General features: G+C 40.2%; 1 protein-coding gene across 1 annotated transcript in view; it reads right to left on the bottom strand.

Annotated features, from left to right (window-relative positions):
- The window catches only part of LTBP1 (latent transforming growth factor beta binding protein 1), a 440637-nt gene that overhangs the window by 333871 nt on the left and 90020 nt on the right, over window positions 1-16746 (bottom strand). The window lies entirely within an intron of this gene.

Consider the following 16746-nt stretch of genomic DNA (forward strand, 5'->3'; position numbering starts at 1 on the left):
GTGATAATACTCATTATGATACTATAATGATAGATAGATGTCATTATACATTTGTCCAAACCCACAGAATGTACAAAACCAAGGGTGAACCCTAGGACTTTGGGGAATAATGATGTGTCAATGTAGGTTCATCATTTGTAGCAAATGTACCACTCTGGTAGGAGATGTTGATAATGGGAGAAGCTATGCCTATGGGAGAGGGAGAGGGGTTGGAGGGGCCAGGGTATATAGGAAGTCTGGACCTTCCTCTCCAATTTTGCTGTGAACCTAAAACTGCCCTTAAAAATTGAAATCTTTTAGGCCAGGCACAGTGGCTTACGCCTGTAATTCCAGCACTTTGGGAGGCCGAGGCAGGCAGATCACTTGAAGTCAGGAGTTCAAGACCAGCCTGACCAACATAGTGAAAGTCCATCTCAATTAAAAATGCAAAAATTAGCTGGGTGTGGTGGTATGCACCTTTAATCCTACTCGGGAGGCTGATGCAAGAGCATCGCTTACACCCAGGAGGCAGAGGTTGCAGTGAGCCGAGATCACACCACTGCACTCCAGCCTGGGTGACAGAGTGAGACTCCGTCTCAAAAAAAAAAAAAAAAAAAAGCCTGTTTTAAAAACTATATATTTTGAGCCGGGAGTCAACCTGAAAGAGCTTACAATGACTAAAGGTGAACCAATTTGAGCAAGAAAATAATAATATAACCTGAAAAATAAAACAAATGAGGCTAAGGTACTATAACTAAATGATTAAATAAATACATGAGTGAAAAGGGAGAAATTCTCCATACAGAAAACTTACAAATAGTATATGAAGACACATTCTCCCCAATAAACCAATTTCCCTTAGCATCACACTTTCTTCTTTACTTGGGCCTCTGTCGTCTTGGCTCTACACATTTTCTTTTAGACAATAAGTTTATTGCCAACAAAATATGTAGTTGCCAAATAGTAAATCCAGTCCCTAGACTCACATGTAACACTAGATTTTAATTATTTGGGTTTTTAAAAAAATCCATTTCCCTTAGCATTCAACAATAGGGGTTTGGTCTGGTTCCTATTTCCCATTCACTTACAGAGATGATGTTTAAATATGTTTAAGTAATCTAATTCAGTCTTAGCTAGGTATGAACCATATTAAAATTGGTTTACCATTTTAAAAAGTAAACATTAGAGGCCACCTCTTCAAAGAATCATTGCATCACTAAATATTTTTTCCAAATACCACATACCCAAGTATTTGGCAATCAGTAAACTTTGGAATGAGAGAGCTGATGGGTTTTTCCCATAGCAATGGTCGAATGACGTGGCCCTCCACTGGACACCCAGAAAGCTGCCCTAGTCCTGGCTAAAGTCTCAAAACTCTGGACAGGAAAGTACATCGAAGTCCTTACCAGCCTGTCCACCCAAGGCACAGCTACGAGACCAGGCTGTAACCCTAAAAGTCAATGACTATAAAACTGGACTGAGACATGCAATGCTGACTCCCAGCTTTGCACACACATCTGTTTAAAATTCAAATGGCTTGTGCAAACCATGGATCGGTATTCAAATAAAACTTTTAAAGAGACTGTATTCATTTAAAAAGGAAATGAAAGTATGTGCCTATGTCTTTGGGTTCTACATTTCCTGGGGAGAGTTGATAGGCCTTCTAGGGCTTAGATGGTAGTAAGCCTAGCAGATAGAGCAAGATGTAGAGGCAGACATAAAGTGGCTTTGAATGAGTCACCAACATCTCAGGGCCCTCTCCACAACACATGAGGCCAGCTCTGCAAACCCAGAGCAGCTTTGCACACTTCACACAACTTGGCAACACAAGCACTGGGAACCCAAGAGCAGCCTCAAGGGCAACTGAGCCATCAGAAACAAAATCCAGCTCTGAATGGCACTCCAGGGCCGTGCAAATATTTAACAGGCACATCTAGAGAATTCTCAGTCTCAATTAGGAGAGGACCACCATAGTCAGAATGAAGGGGGCTGCCTAACTGCCTCTCAAGTCTCGGGCAATCCTCACTCAGTAATATTGCAGAGGACTACAGTTTTGTGTGTGTGTGTGTTTTCTTATTTTAGAAACACGGTCTTGCTCTGAAACTCAGGTTGGAGTTGAAGTGGCATAATCATAGCTCACTGCAGCCTCAAACTCCTGGGCTCAAGTAATCCTCCCACCTCAGTCTCCCAAGTAGCTAGAACAACAGGCACACACCACCACACCCAGCTAATTTTTGTATTTTTTGTAGAGACTGGGTCTGCCTACATTGACCAGGCTGGTCTCGAACTCTTGGCCTCAAATGATTCTCTTCCTTCAGCCTCCTAAAGCGCTGTGATCACAGGCACAAGCCACCACAATGGGAGGGGACTATAGTTTTTACAGCACTTCCTTCTGCCCCAACTCATGGAGCTTCACAATCATGGTGTGAAGAATTATCATGCTCATTTTCTGGCTGAGGAAACCTCAAGAGTTTCAGGCTGGGTGCAGTGGCTCACGCCTATAATCCCAGCACTTTGGGCGGCCGAGGTGGGTGGATCACAAGGTCAGGAGTTCAAGACCAGTCTGGCGAAACTCCGTCTCTACTAAAAATACAAAAATTAGCTGGGCATGGTGATGCCCGCCTGTAATCCCAGCTACTCAGGAGGCTGAGGCAGGAGAATCACTTGAACCCGGGAGGTGGAGGTTGCAGTGAGCCGAGATCACGCCACTGCACTCCAGCCTGGGCGACAGAGCGAGACTCGGTCTCAAAAAAAAAAAAAAAAAGTTTCAATAATTTGCCAGGATCATAAAGCCAGAATGGAATAAAGAGGAAATCAGAACCCAAATGTTCTGTTTCCAGGCCCAGGACTCTTAGACACTATCTGTAGCAGAGTAGTACTTCAAAATTAATGAAGTTTTGAAGTACTACTCTGCTTTAAACTTAAGGATCGCTCTCCTATTTTTTTAAAGCAGAGTCCTGTATGTTTTTAAAGACTCCATAATAGTTCATTAATTTGAGCATTTTTTTGGTGTCTAATGTACAGGTGAGTTGTGTGTACTCTTTCTTGGAATCTGAATTTTCTCCACATGGAGAAAGATTCCGATCCTACTTTTTACCTTTTGACATCTACTCAAAGAATAGAAGTTCCTCTGCCTGTTAGGTCCTATAGATATATCTCAACCCATATTGTCACCTGAATGTGCTACAGATAGTGTCTAAGAGTCCTGGGCTTAGGAACAGAAATTCCTCAACCCCTCAGAAACCAGGATGATTCTGTTAAAAGGTTCTCAGCAGGTTTTTGTCTGTAGACCAATGGCCACCTATTTGGACCATACACCATTCCAGGGGAAAAAAGAAAAGAAAAGAAAAGAAAAGACGCTTATGCCTATAATCCCAGCACTTTCTTTGGGAGGCCAAGGCAGGAAGATCGCTTGAGGCTGGGAGTTCGAGACCAACCTAGGCAACAAAGCAAGACGCTGTCTCTACACAAAATTTGTAAAAATTGGCTGGGCACAGTGGCCCACACCTGTAGTTCCAGCTACTCAGGAGGATGAGGTGGGAGGATTGCTTGAGCCCAGGAGTCCCAGGCTGCAGGGAGCTGTGATCACACCACTGGACTCCAGGCTGAGCAACAATGAATGAGACTCTGTCTCATTCAAAAAAAAAAAAAAAAAAAAAAAAAGCCTAACCTCCAAAATATACATTTATTTACAAATTATATGCATGTTCTATATCAGGATTAGAGAATCTCAAAGTTCCTTCTAGCTTTGCTGTAACACTTCTGACTGAGTATATGTTCTAAAACTACACTGTCTATATAATATGTACATCACAAAACATACTCAAAAACAGAAATTTGGAAGACTGAGATAAAGATGAAATTTAAATTTTTTTAAATAGTTTTCCTTTATTAACCCTTTTTATCACTAAAAATGTTTCTTAGTGACTGCGGCATGATTGAATGGGTTTCATTTTTTTAATCTTGGTTTAACACTTACTGATATGGAAATTCAGAGGTCTCATTTTAAGTCCAGTATATGTTAATATTTAGTTTTAGTGTCCAGCTTAGCTCAAAAGAGATATCTGAAAAAGAAACATTGATGTAAATGGAAGAAATGTACTTACAAAGTCATAATACTCATATTTCAATCTCATACACTAACTACTCAAAAGCTTTTTGGCTAAAATTAGTAACTTTCCATTTTCCCCAATGTCATTTCATTGGTCTTACAAACTTATTGGAAAATGTTACATTTTGACAAATTTTTATTGGGTTTTAAACTCTCTGGAAGATTTTAGTTTGTTTCCAATATTTTTAAGTATGCAAATATGAGTTAACATGTGACGCACACCTATTGTTTTTAGGAATGAAAATCATGTCACAATGGAACTATTTCTATACATTTATTTTACAAGTGCTCTCTGTGTAGCACCAGATCACCAGATTTTTTTTAAAGGTTACTTTCTTATTCATTGTTAACGTACCACCTCTACTTTGAAAGGACAGAGTATTAACTTTTAAATTATCTGCAGGGCAACAAGACCACTCATAGCTATATATCACGCAGACGGCCAGCAATTTCAAAATGTTTGTCTTTTGTAAAAAACATTCTTAACTCACATTCAGCGGTTCCTTTAAGGTATCTGCTCATTAGCATCTGTGGTATTAGAGATTATCACCATCATTTTCAATCTCATTATTAAACACTGTAAGATTTTTTGGCTATTTAATATCCTATCATCTGTAAGTCTACCTGATCAGGTAGACATAATCCTCTCTGAAGAGCCAGCCCCTGTCAACAGAGCACACATGCTTCCCTCGAAATGGTGAGCTGCGAGCAAGGCTGCAGATCTTCTGGCATCTGGACCATAGGAAGGACCAGGGTCAGTCTGGATGTTGACTATTATACAGGTTGATTTCTATTTTTAGACATAAGTAAACATAAGTACAACATCTATTCTTTTTTTTTCTTCTTGCAGCCTTAGTGGAATGTCTCATGCTCCTCTGAGTGTGAGTACCTTGCTGTGGAAAGCAATGCTATTAGGCATCAATGTGCCTGGTCAACATTTAACTCTAATAACCACTTCTAATCCAATCACCTGTTTTTCTCTACTATTAGAAGACAACAGGATTACTCCTCTCCAAGAGAAATTTGAAGGATTTTTACTGCACTCCCAGAATCCTCTGAAGGTTCTGGATGTCTTTCCTGCTGGCACTCAGCTAATACTCTAAGGAATGGGTTCAGTTACGGTCACACAGCTCCTTGTACTAAATAAGTGCTCTTCATCTCTTTCCATGAAGACCAGTCACTGCCTGAAATCCTCCTCTGCTTCTGAATGTCTATTTTATTCTTATCCTTACAACAGATCTCTGAATCAACCACTCCAAAATGGTGTCAGGTAACAACACAATGCCTGCAACAACGCTAGGGCTCTTAATTTATGCAAGGTTCTTCCCTTGTGGTTTAAAAAAAAACTTTTTCCATCTCACATGCAAAGACACACATAGGCTCAAAATAAAGGGATGGAGGAATATTTACCAAGCAAATAGAAAGCAAAAAAAAAAAAAAAAGCAGGGGTTGCAATCCTAGTCTCTGATAAAACAGACTTTAAGCCAACAAAGATCAAAAAAGACAAAGCAGGGCATTACATAATGGTAAAGGGATCGATGCAACAAGAAGAGCTAACTATCCTAAATATACATGCACCCAATACAAGAGCACCCAGATTCATAAAGCAAGTTCTTAGAGACCTAAAAGAGACTTAGACTCTCACACAATAACAGTGGGAGACTTTAACGCACCACTGTCAATATTAGCCAGATCAACGAGACAGAAAATTAACAAGGACATTCAGGACTTGAACTCAGCTCTGGACCAAGCAGATCTAACAGACGTCTACAGAACTCTCCACCCCAAATCAACAGAATATACAACCTTCTCAGCACCACATCGCACTTATTCTAAAACTGACCACATAACCGGACGTAAAACACTCCTCAGCAAATGCAGACGAACGGAAATCATAATAAACAGTCTCTCAGGCCACAGTGCAATCAAATTAGAACTCAGGATTAAGAAACTCACTCAAAACCACACAACTACATGGAAACTGAACAACCTGCTCCTGAATTGACTACTGGGTACATAATGAAATTAAGGCAGAAATAAATAAGTTCTTTGAAACCAATGAGAACAAAGACACAATGTACCAGAATCTCTGGGACACATTCAAAGCAGTGTGTAGAGGGAAATTTATAGCACTAAATACCCACAGGAGAAAGCAGGAAAGATCTAAAATCAACACCCTAACATCACAATTAAAAGAATTAGAGAAGCAAGAGCAAACACATTCAAAAGCTAAGAGAAGACAAGAAATAACTAAGATCAAAGCAGAACTGAAGGAGATAGAGACACAAAAAACCCTTCAAAAAATCAATGAATCTAGGAGCTGGTTTTTTGAAAAAATTAACAAAATAGACAACTAGCCAGACTAATAAAGAAGAAAAGAGAGAAGAATCAAATAGACACAATAAAAAATGACAAAGGGGATATCACCAATGATCCCAAAGAAATACAAACTACCATCAGAGAATACTATTTGACTTCCTCTACACAAATAAACTAGAAAATCTAGAAGAAATATGAATTCCTGGACACATACACCCACCCAAGACTAAACCAGGAAGAAGTCGAATCCCTGAATAGACCAATAACAAGTTCTGAAATTGAGGTGGTAATTAATAGCCTACCAACCAAAAAAAGTCCAGGACCAGACAGATTCACAGCCAAATTCTACCAGAGGTACAAAAAGGAGCTGGTACCATTCCTTCTGAAACTATTCCAAACAATAGAAAAAGAGGGACACCTCCCTAACTCATTTTATGAGGCCAGCATCATCCTGATACCAAAATCTGCCAGAGACACACAAAAAAAGAAAATTTCAGGCCAATATCCCTGATGAACATCAATGCAAAAATCCTCCATAAAATACTGGCACACTGAATCCAGCAGCACATTAAAAAGCTTATCCACCACAATCAACTCGGCTTCATCCCTGGGATGCAAGACTGGTTCAACATATGCAAATCAATAAACATAATCGATCACATAAACAGAACCATGACAAAAACCACGATTATCTCAATAGATGCAGAAAAGGTCTTCGACAAAATTCAACACCCCTTCATGCTAAAAACTCTCAATAAACTAAGTATTGATGGAAAGTATCTCCAAATAATAAGAGCTATTTACAACAAACCCACAGCCAATATCATACTGAATGGGCAAAAGCTGGAAGCATTCCCTTTGAAAACCAGCACAAGACAAGGATGCCCTCTCTCACCACTCCTATTCAACATAGTATTGGAAGTTCTGGCCAGAGCAATCAGGCAAGAGAAAGAAATAAAGTGTATTCAAACAGGAAGAGAGGAAGTCAAATTGTCTCCATTTGCAGATGACGTGATTGTATATTTAGAAAACCCCATCATCTCAGCCCAAAATCTCCTTAAGCTGATAAGCAACTTCAGCAAAGTCTCAGGAAACAAAATCGATGTGCAAAAACCACAAGCATCCCTACACACCAATAATAGACAGAGAGCCAAATCATGAGTGAACTCTCATTCAAAATTGCTACAAAGAGAATAAAATACCTAGGAATACAACTTACAAGGGATGTGAAGGACCTCTTCAAGGAGAACTACAAACCACTGCTCAAGGAAATAAGAGAGGGCACAAACAAATGGAAAAACATTCCATGCTCATGGATAGGAAGAATCAATATTGTGAAAATGGCCATACTGCCCAAAGTAATTTATAGATTCAATGCTATCCCCATCAAGCTACCATTGACTTTCTTCACAGAATTAGAAAAAACTACTTTAAATTTCATATGGAAACAAAAAAGAGCCCACATAGCCAAGACAACCCTAAGCAAAAAGAACGAAGCTGGAGGCATCATGCTACCTGACTTCAAACTATACTACAAGGCTACAGTAACCAAAACAGCATGGTACTGGTACCAAAACAGAGATATAGACCAATGGAACAGAACAAAAGCCTCAGAAATAATGCCGCATATCTACAACCATCTGATCTTTGACAAATCTGACAAAAACAAGCAATGGGGAAAGGATTCCCTATTTAATAAATAGTGTTGGGAAAACTGGCTAGCCATATGCAGAAAATAGAAACTGGACCCCTTCCTTACACCTTATACAAAAATTAACTCAGGATGGACTAAAGACTTAAATGTAAGACCTAAAACCATAAAAACCCTGGAAGAAAACCTAGGCAATACCATTCAGGACATAGGCATGGGCAAAGACTTCATGACTAAAACACCAAAAGCAATGGCAACAAAAGCCAAAATTGACAAATGGGATCTAATTAAACTAAAGAGCTTCTGCACAGCAAAATAAACTATCATCAGAGTGAACAGGCAACCTACAGAATGGGAGAAAAATTTTGCAGTCTATCCATCTGACAAGGGCTAATATCCAGAATTTATAAAGAACTTACACAAATTTACATGAAAAAAACAAACAACCCCATCAAAAAGTGGGCAAAGGATATGAACAGACACTTCTCTAAAGAAGACATTCATGTGGCCAACACACATGAAAAAAAGCTCACCATCACTGGCCATTAGAGAAATGCAAATCAAAACCACAATGAGATATCATCTCATGCCAGTTAGAATGGCGATCATTAAAATATCAGGAAACAACAGATGCTGGAGAAGATGTGGAGAAATAGGAACACTTTTACACTGTTGGTGGGAATGTAAATTAAACCATTGTGGAAGACAGTGTGGCGATTCCTCAAGGATAGAACCAGAATTACCATTTGACCCAGCAATCCCATTACTGGGTATATACCCAAAGGATTATAAATCATTCTACTATAAAGACACATGCACACGTGTTTATTGCAGCACTGTTCACAATAGCAAGGACTTGGAATCAACCCAAATGCTCATCAATGATAGACTGGATAAAGAAAATGTGGCATATATACACCATGGAATACTATGCAGCCATAAAAAAGGATGAGTTCATGTCCTTTGCAGGGACATGGCTGAAGCTAGAAACCATCATTCTGAGCAAACTAACACAGGAACAGAAAACCAAACACCACATGTTCTCACTCATAAGTGGTAGTTGAACAATGAGAACACATGGACACGGGGAGGGGAACATCACACACCGGGACCTGTTGGGGTGTAGGGGGCTAGGGGAGGATAGCATTAGGAGAAATACCTAATGTAGATGACAGGTTGATGGGTGCAGCAAACCACCATGGCATGTGTATACCTATGTAACAAACCTGCCTGTTTCTGCACACGTATCCCAGAACTTAAAGTATAATTTAAAAAAAAATACTTTTTCCTTTAACAACTCTATTTCATAAGAGGTCTAAATGCTTTCCTTTTGAACATTTTTAAAGCCTTTTGAAGAAAAAAAACAAACAGAAATCTACACTGTGGATATAGAGTCTAAGAGTCAGTGGAATCACCTGACCCACTGCCTCCCTTTCCTTGAATAGGGCACAGCCTGCCTTCTCCACCCTCTACAAGGGCTCTCCTAGCTATCCCTTCCTTTGTGCTTAAGCCCTCCCTCTTCATGGCTATGTGATTGCATTAACTATTTAAACACCATCTCTCATTTTAGTCTCTTCCCTTCTCTGTGCCTGGTCCTCCACCGCCTGGTCCTCCACCACCAGATAAATTTCCCAAAATGTTATTTCACCTGTGTTGCATTCTCAACCTCACTTATGGCTACTCCCCTAATAGGAATACTTCATGTAAAACATGATCAGCCAAATTCCTTCTTCTGCTTCCTCCTCCTCTGAGCAATTGCTTACAGATTTCCTCTCCTCTTGGTCCATCAAATACTACCTTTCCATCCACAGCTAAAACCGGCCATTCTAGCCTGAAACACTCTCTCCCTCCACCACTCTCCTCTGGACTTCATGGTCTGCACATGTGGCTCCTGTCTTCTCAAAAAGATCATAGCTTACACTCTACTGTCTTCTCCAATATATAGCATGGCAAGATGCACATATTAGACCCAGCCTATAAATTTTGATTTTTATTAAACACAATAATATAGGATTTTTTATAATTATAGTTAATCAGGAACATATTATCTGAGGTGGTTCTTTTAATAAGTAAAAAAAAAATTCTTGGCCAATTATTATAGACTCATTATGTCAGGAGGAGAATCAAAGCTGCTATATACAAGAGTCGAAAAGGCTCTGGGCTCAATCCCACTACTTTAATGTATACCTAATTTCATCTGACGCAGGACTTCCTGCCATAATCTTTTCAAGCTGGGACACAGAACATTTGCCGTGCCATCACTGTAGTGAATTCGCCAAGTTCACCCTCTAGAACAGCAGTTCACAGCCGTTTGGGGATTATAGGCCTCTCTGAGGCTGAGAAGAGCTCTGTAACCATTCCCCATAAAAACACTCATGTACACAAACTGTGTAGACAGTGCTGGGGTGCAGGTAGTCAGATGCCCAGAAGGCCTTAAACCATAGGCCTGGCTGTTTTTTTTCCCAATGACACAGAGCCTGCAAGTCAGGAGACGGGAGGCAGGGAGTGTTTTAGCTTTATATAGACTCCTTCCCAGAATAGTTTTTACATAATCAGCCAAATTAAAAAAAAAAAAAACAATTTATTAGCGTAACAACATAAATGTCAACAATTGCAGCCTACTGTAAATATCTAGGCATAGATCAAGGCATTCTTACCTTTCCTAAAAGTATCTGCAGTCTGGATGACAAAACAATGTGACCTCATCTTCAGTGATAGAAACCTCCCATTGGTCTGGCCTCATCCAATTTTGGGCTGAAAAGGATAGGCATTGGGCCTTGCAGTGTTTTTTGTTGTTGTTGTCCAATTGCTTTTCTCATCAGAGTAAACCATCCCTTTGGCATGTCTAATCCTTCCAGCTTCCACTGGCAACCAAAAGAATCCCTGTTTTCCCTTTTAGACTGAAGATCAAAGTCCCTCCTGAGCTTTTTGGCTCCTATTTCTCTCCCTTTGCTCTGTCCTCCTGTTTCAAAACCACACTTAGGAAAAGCACACAAAAAACCTCATCCTCATCACTCTTGCCCCAGTCGGGATCAAAGTCCATTTTAGTTTTCCCTGGCAACCACTCCTAGAGCATGTTGTTTGGAGCATTTTATAAACTGTTTATATCAAATGTACTTGAAACCTAATTAACAAATTCCTGAAAAGAAAGTTCTGTTAAAAGTCAGTCATATCAATAAATAAGAAAATAAATAGCCCAATTAAAAACATGGGCTAAAGGTCCATTTCACCAAAGAAAATCTATGGATGGCAAGTATGCATATGCAAAGATACTCAAAAGCATGTGAAAAGATTGATCACTAGAAAAATTCACATTAAAACCACAGTGAGCTACGACTATACACCTATTACAATGGCACAAAGAAAAAACTGACAATATCAAGTGCTGATGAGGATGTGGAGCAACTAAAACTTTCATACACTGCTGGTAAGAAAACAAAATGGTATAGTCACTATAGCAAACAGTTTGGTAGTATCCTGTAAAGGATACACATACCATATCACTCTCAGCTACCTCACCTCTTCAAATAAATGCAACTAGATGCATCTGGTACATATCGTTATCATTATAATTATACACGTGTGTGAGCAAGAGAGCGACAGAGGGAGAGACTGAGACTTCCAGTAAACTATGGGTTCTTTAAGGGTGACTATCCTGCCTTATTTATCTGTTTATGCCCTAATACAAAGGTTGACACATAGCAGGTGTTCACTAAGAGTTTGCAGAATAAATAAAGGAATGAATGCGATTTATCATGTGCTCCATTCCAGATTAGGCACTGGGAATACAGAAAAGACACAGTCTGGGCCAGGTGCTGTGGCTCACGCCTATAATCCCAGCACTTTGGGATGCCGAGGCAGGTGGATCACAAGGTCAGGAGTTCGAGAACAGCCTGGCCAATATGGTGAAACTTCATCTCTACTAAAATACAAAAATTAGCCGGGCATGGTGGCGGGCACCTGTAGTCCCAGCTACTTTGGAGGCTGAGGCAGGAGAATCACTTGAACTCAAGAGGCGGAAGTTGCAGTGAGCCAAGATTGTGCCACTGCACTCCAGCCTGGGCAACACAGTGAGACTCCATCTCAAAAAAGAAGAAAAGAAAAGAAAAAGAAAAGACACAGTCTGTATATTTAGATAGCCATCTAGCTAGAAAAAAAAAAAAGACAAGATAGTGAGCAACATAAGACTCTACTCGATGGGCCATGTGGTATGGTGGTAAAGACCTCCTAATCATTCTTTAAGGTCAGACAGGCTTGGATTCAAAGTCTAATTCTCACTTACTAGCTGTCATTTTGGCAGGTTACTTGACTTTCCTAAAACTAATTTTCCAGATCTATAAAAGGAAGGTATTAACGGTGGGGTAGTTGTGAGGCAGTCTGACAGTAAGCTGGTAGGTACCAGCACAGTGTGACCATTGTAAAATTGTCAAACTTCTTCCATAGCAAATGGTAAAGAGCTGCTATCCTGAGTCCCCCAGGTGTCACTACCATCCCACCAAACCTCCCTCAGACCTCCCCGCCACACAGCACAAGCACTAAGGAAATAACCTCCAGAAAAGCAGGTGACCCAGCACTGCAGCCGGCTCTGTTCCAACTGCTCTATGCCTGTGCTGTCCAGTAAATAGTTCAATCATTTGAATGTCTCCTCTGTTACAAATCATGCATGCAAAATACCTGACATTACCATTCAAGGGAGGATTTCACAGGCAGGAACACAAAGTGTGGAGGAGAAAAGGAGCATGAAGAGGGAAGAGACGTGAGACGTGGATTGGAGAGCAGTGACCTATGTGGTTGAGCAGGCAGTAGATGAACGTGTTTACCGAGGGCTTTGAAATGAGTTTAGGTTCCGTGGAGTAGGAAAAGGTACATCCCTCTTCTTGGAACTCCCAGATCACCTGCTGCAAAGCTCCTCTCATTACCTTTATTACAAAGAAATATTATTCTATGTATGTACACATATGCACAGAATGCAAGTATGTCTTCCACTGACCTGTGAGCTCCTTAACCACAAGGAAGGGTCTTCTAATCGTCATGTGTGTTGGCAGACAGCGCTCTCAGGAGCTTGAGTTTCTGATACCCACTGCTCCAAGCATCTGGGTCTACACTCATGGTTGGATGCCCTGTGAATTCTCTCTGAGCAGCTCCCTCCTGCTTTTAGGATCTCACTAACTACTGATTACTGCCTCCTATAATCAGGACCCAGGATCTCAAACCCACTGCTTACCCTTCAAGTAACCCTTGCTCATTTTTCTTCCATGCCAAGGAATGAAATCTCTAAGGGCCTCCGTGCCCTACTCTACCTAGCCTTCCCCAACCACTCCCAGATTCCAAAACCTGTCCCATTCGATCTCTCTTTTCTGGCCGCTCCTTGATTCCTCCCCTGCACTCCCGAGATTTTACACCTACTCTCCTTCCTCATTTTGGTGCAGTCCCAATCTAAATCACACGCAAAACCAAGCTTCGTCATCTAAAACCTCAACTGTAAGCAACCATTATCAGCTTTCCCTTGCCCAGAACCTGCCTTTCCGAACCCATTATCACTCCAGTACTGACCCTGTTATAATAAACTGATGGTTATCAAATTCCAACTCAGATTCCTGAAAAAGAAATACAGGGTAAAAAAAATGTTTAATTTCATTCACCCCCTCAATTTATTTAATTGACTATGATTATATTATTATGGCCCCCCACAAACACAACATATAATTTCTCAATGATTTAGACAAGTCTGGGATTAGAACTGGTCAGCCAAAAATATAGTTGATTTTAATTTTGGTTACAAAAGATATTTTACTTGGTGTCTCGATATATTTGGCAATGCGCCGCAGGCTGCCAAGTTACAGGTGGCCACTGCAAGGGATGAGTCTAAAGCAGAATTAAAGATGATAAATGTAGTATAAGAGGTAAGAAGCACACTCAAAATGGATACAATACTGTTTCCCCTTATAGCTACCAAAGCTACCAAAATTCATTCAGGAGTATTTACAGCTTAAAAAATATATATAGGTGGGGTTTCTCTCTCCAACAACTCTCCTTTGTAAGAACAATTACGGGTTTTGGTTTTTTTTTTTCTCCTGTCAGATGCTACTGAAGTAAAAGCCACAGCTATGCATTTGCCCCTTTCCTACCCCTAAATTACTATCCATTTACTCTTCCCAGAATGATAAGGAACAGAACTTCAATTTTCTCTCATCAAACCCTCAAAGAGAAGAGTGGGATTATAACACACAAAGGCCAATTTAACCTCTGAACACACTAATCAGTACTCTTCGAGTACATGTTTGTGAGAGCTAGAGACTGCCCAAATGAAACTACTGAGCAAAATGAAGAATCAGGAGATGAGATTTCACAACTAGGCTGGGGACAAAAAGACAAAGGGCGGGAACTGGAGGCAGAGCCCTGAGCAGAGATGTCCCAGGCAGGTGCCCAGAGGCAGGCGCCCAGAGGCAGGGATGGGAGAAGCAGCCCCAGAGGATCCTACACATCTCCCAGGCTCACGGGCCACTGGTTAGATGAGGCTCTGGCAAAAAAAAAGACAGTTTTCCTAAGACTTCTCATGTCATAAATGACAAGGAAAAGAACACCTGAATCTTTCCAAAGACTCAAGCGTATAGTTATTCAACAGTGCTATGGGTTCCTTGCAGCACAGGAAACTTTATGGTCTAGCCTCCAAATATTTTCTACTTCTCAGAACTCAAACTCTTTAAAATAAATTAACTAGGATCTCTACTTCTGGCAAAACAGAAGATTAGATGTCCAGAGAAAATTTGCCAGGATAAAACAACTAAGATTGCTGGACAAAATATAAAATATGGCTGAGATGGCAAGAAAGTAAGAGAAATCTTCAGAGGCCAGGAATGACCAGAGAGCATGAATCCAGGGAAATGAGTTGGCTCCAGAACAGGAATTTTCCCTGGAGGGGCATCTGCCATTTCTGGATGCCTAGATTACAGGTTTTAACACGCTTCATGGGGCACGGAGACAAAGCTTGGTGCTGTATAAGGTAAAAGATTAGATCAGAAACCCTCATGTTAAAACTTTCTGCAGGGGAAACCAAAAAACCAAACACTGTACCGCTGAGAGAACAGGAGGAGTTGCATCTGTCTTAGTTTGGGCTTTGGGTAAACACGAAGACAAGCAACAGCATAAATCTCAGGTGAGAATTCCTAACCACAAGTTCACCCTCATGTTGGTTTGGCATTCAAATTAAAAAGTATCTGGGTGATCAAAACAATAATAACCCCAACATTTAATTAAAAGCGACCTGAATGGGTAGTATCCCACTAGGAGACTTGTTAAAAGCAGACACAAGTGCTCTCCTCTGTAGGAACCCTCCTTAAAACAGGATATTGGCCAGGCGCGGTGGCTCATGCCCTATAAGCCCAGCACCTTGGGAGGCCAAGGCAGGGGGACTGCTTGAGTTCAGGGGTTCAAGACCAACCTAGGCAACATAATGACACCTCATCTCTACAAAAAATTTTAAAAATTAGCTGGGTATGGTGGCACACACCTGTAGCTCCAGTTACTTGGGTGGCTAAGGTGGGAGAACTGCTTAGGCCCAGCAGGTCAAGGCTGCAGTGAGCCATGATCATGCCATGGCACTCTATAATCTGAGCGACAGAGTGAGGCCCTTTCTCAAAAAAATAAATAAAACTATATATCTTCAGGAATTCTAGAAATATAAAATTCCAATGAATACTCACAATCAGAAATCACAAAATAAACAAGGAAACAAGCCAGAATCAGAGGAAAAATAAAAGTGCCAAATCAGTCCAGTAACAACTGCAGATTATTAAGATTGAAACTATAAGATAGACAATGTATATTTAATATGTAGAAAGATATCAAAAATATGACAAAATAATAAGACAACATACACTAAGGAAATCTGAAAAAAGAGTCAAATACAACTTTCAGAGATTAAAAAATAACACTTGAAAAGATGACAGTGGGTATAACAGAACTAAACTGTGGATAAGTAAACTAGAAGAAATCAGCCAGAACCCAGCACAAGAGACACAGACGATTATTATACCTTCCAAGACTTACTACACAATTACAGCACTTTCAGTAGCATGGCACTGATTTAAGGATACTCAAAAGACCAACACAGTAGGATAGAGGATGGAGAAACAGACTTACACATTTAGAAACTTGAATGAAACAAATATGATATGGTAATTTTTTGTAGTTTTTTTTTTTATGAGAGGGACGGGGGAAAATTAGTCAATAAATAGTGCTAAGACAATAAGTTAGCCATATGGAAAAAAAATCACACACTCAAAAATCATTTCCAGGTACATTACAGGAAATGTGAAAGAAAAGCTTTTAGAAGAAAATCTATAAAAATATAGCAATGAGATAGAAATGGATCTCATTTTATAAAGAAAGCATGATCAATGTAACTACTCTGGACAAGAGGCTTTTAAGCATTTTTTTGAGAAGAGTTCACTGTAAGAAAAGCATTTTATATAGCAGTGTGTGTTCCAAAAGCAAAAGTTTCATGAAACAACACTTACCCTTAATATGAGGGAAGCATTTTGATATTTTTCTATTACATTCTTTTTTTTTTTTTTTGGAAATGGAGTCTCGCTGCCGCCCAGGCTGGAGTGCAGTGGCGCGATCTCGGCTCACTACAGGCTCTGCCCCCTGGGGTTCACGCCATTCTCCTGCCTCAGCCTCCCAA

The sequence above is a fragment of the Nomascus leucogenys genome, chromosome 19 (assembly GCF_006542625.1).
Source record: "Nomascus leucogenys isolate Asia chromosome 19, Asia_NLE_v1, whole genome shotgun sequence".
NCBI lineage: Eukaryota > Metazoa > Chordata > Mammalia > Primates > Hylobatidae > Nomascus > Nomascus leucogenys.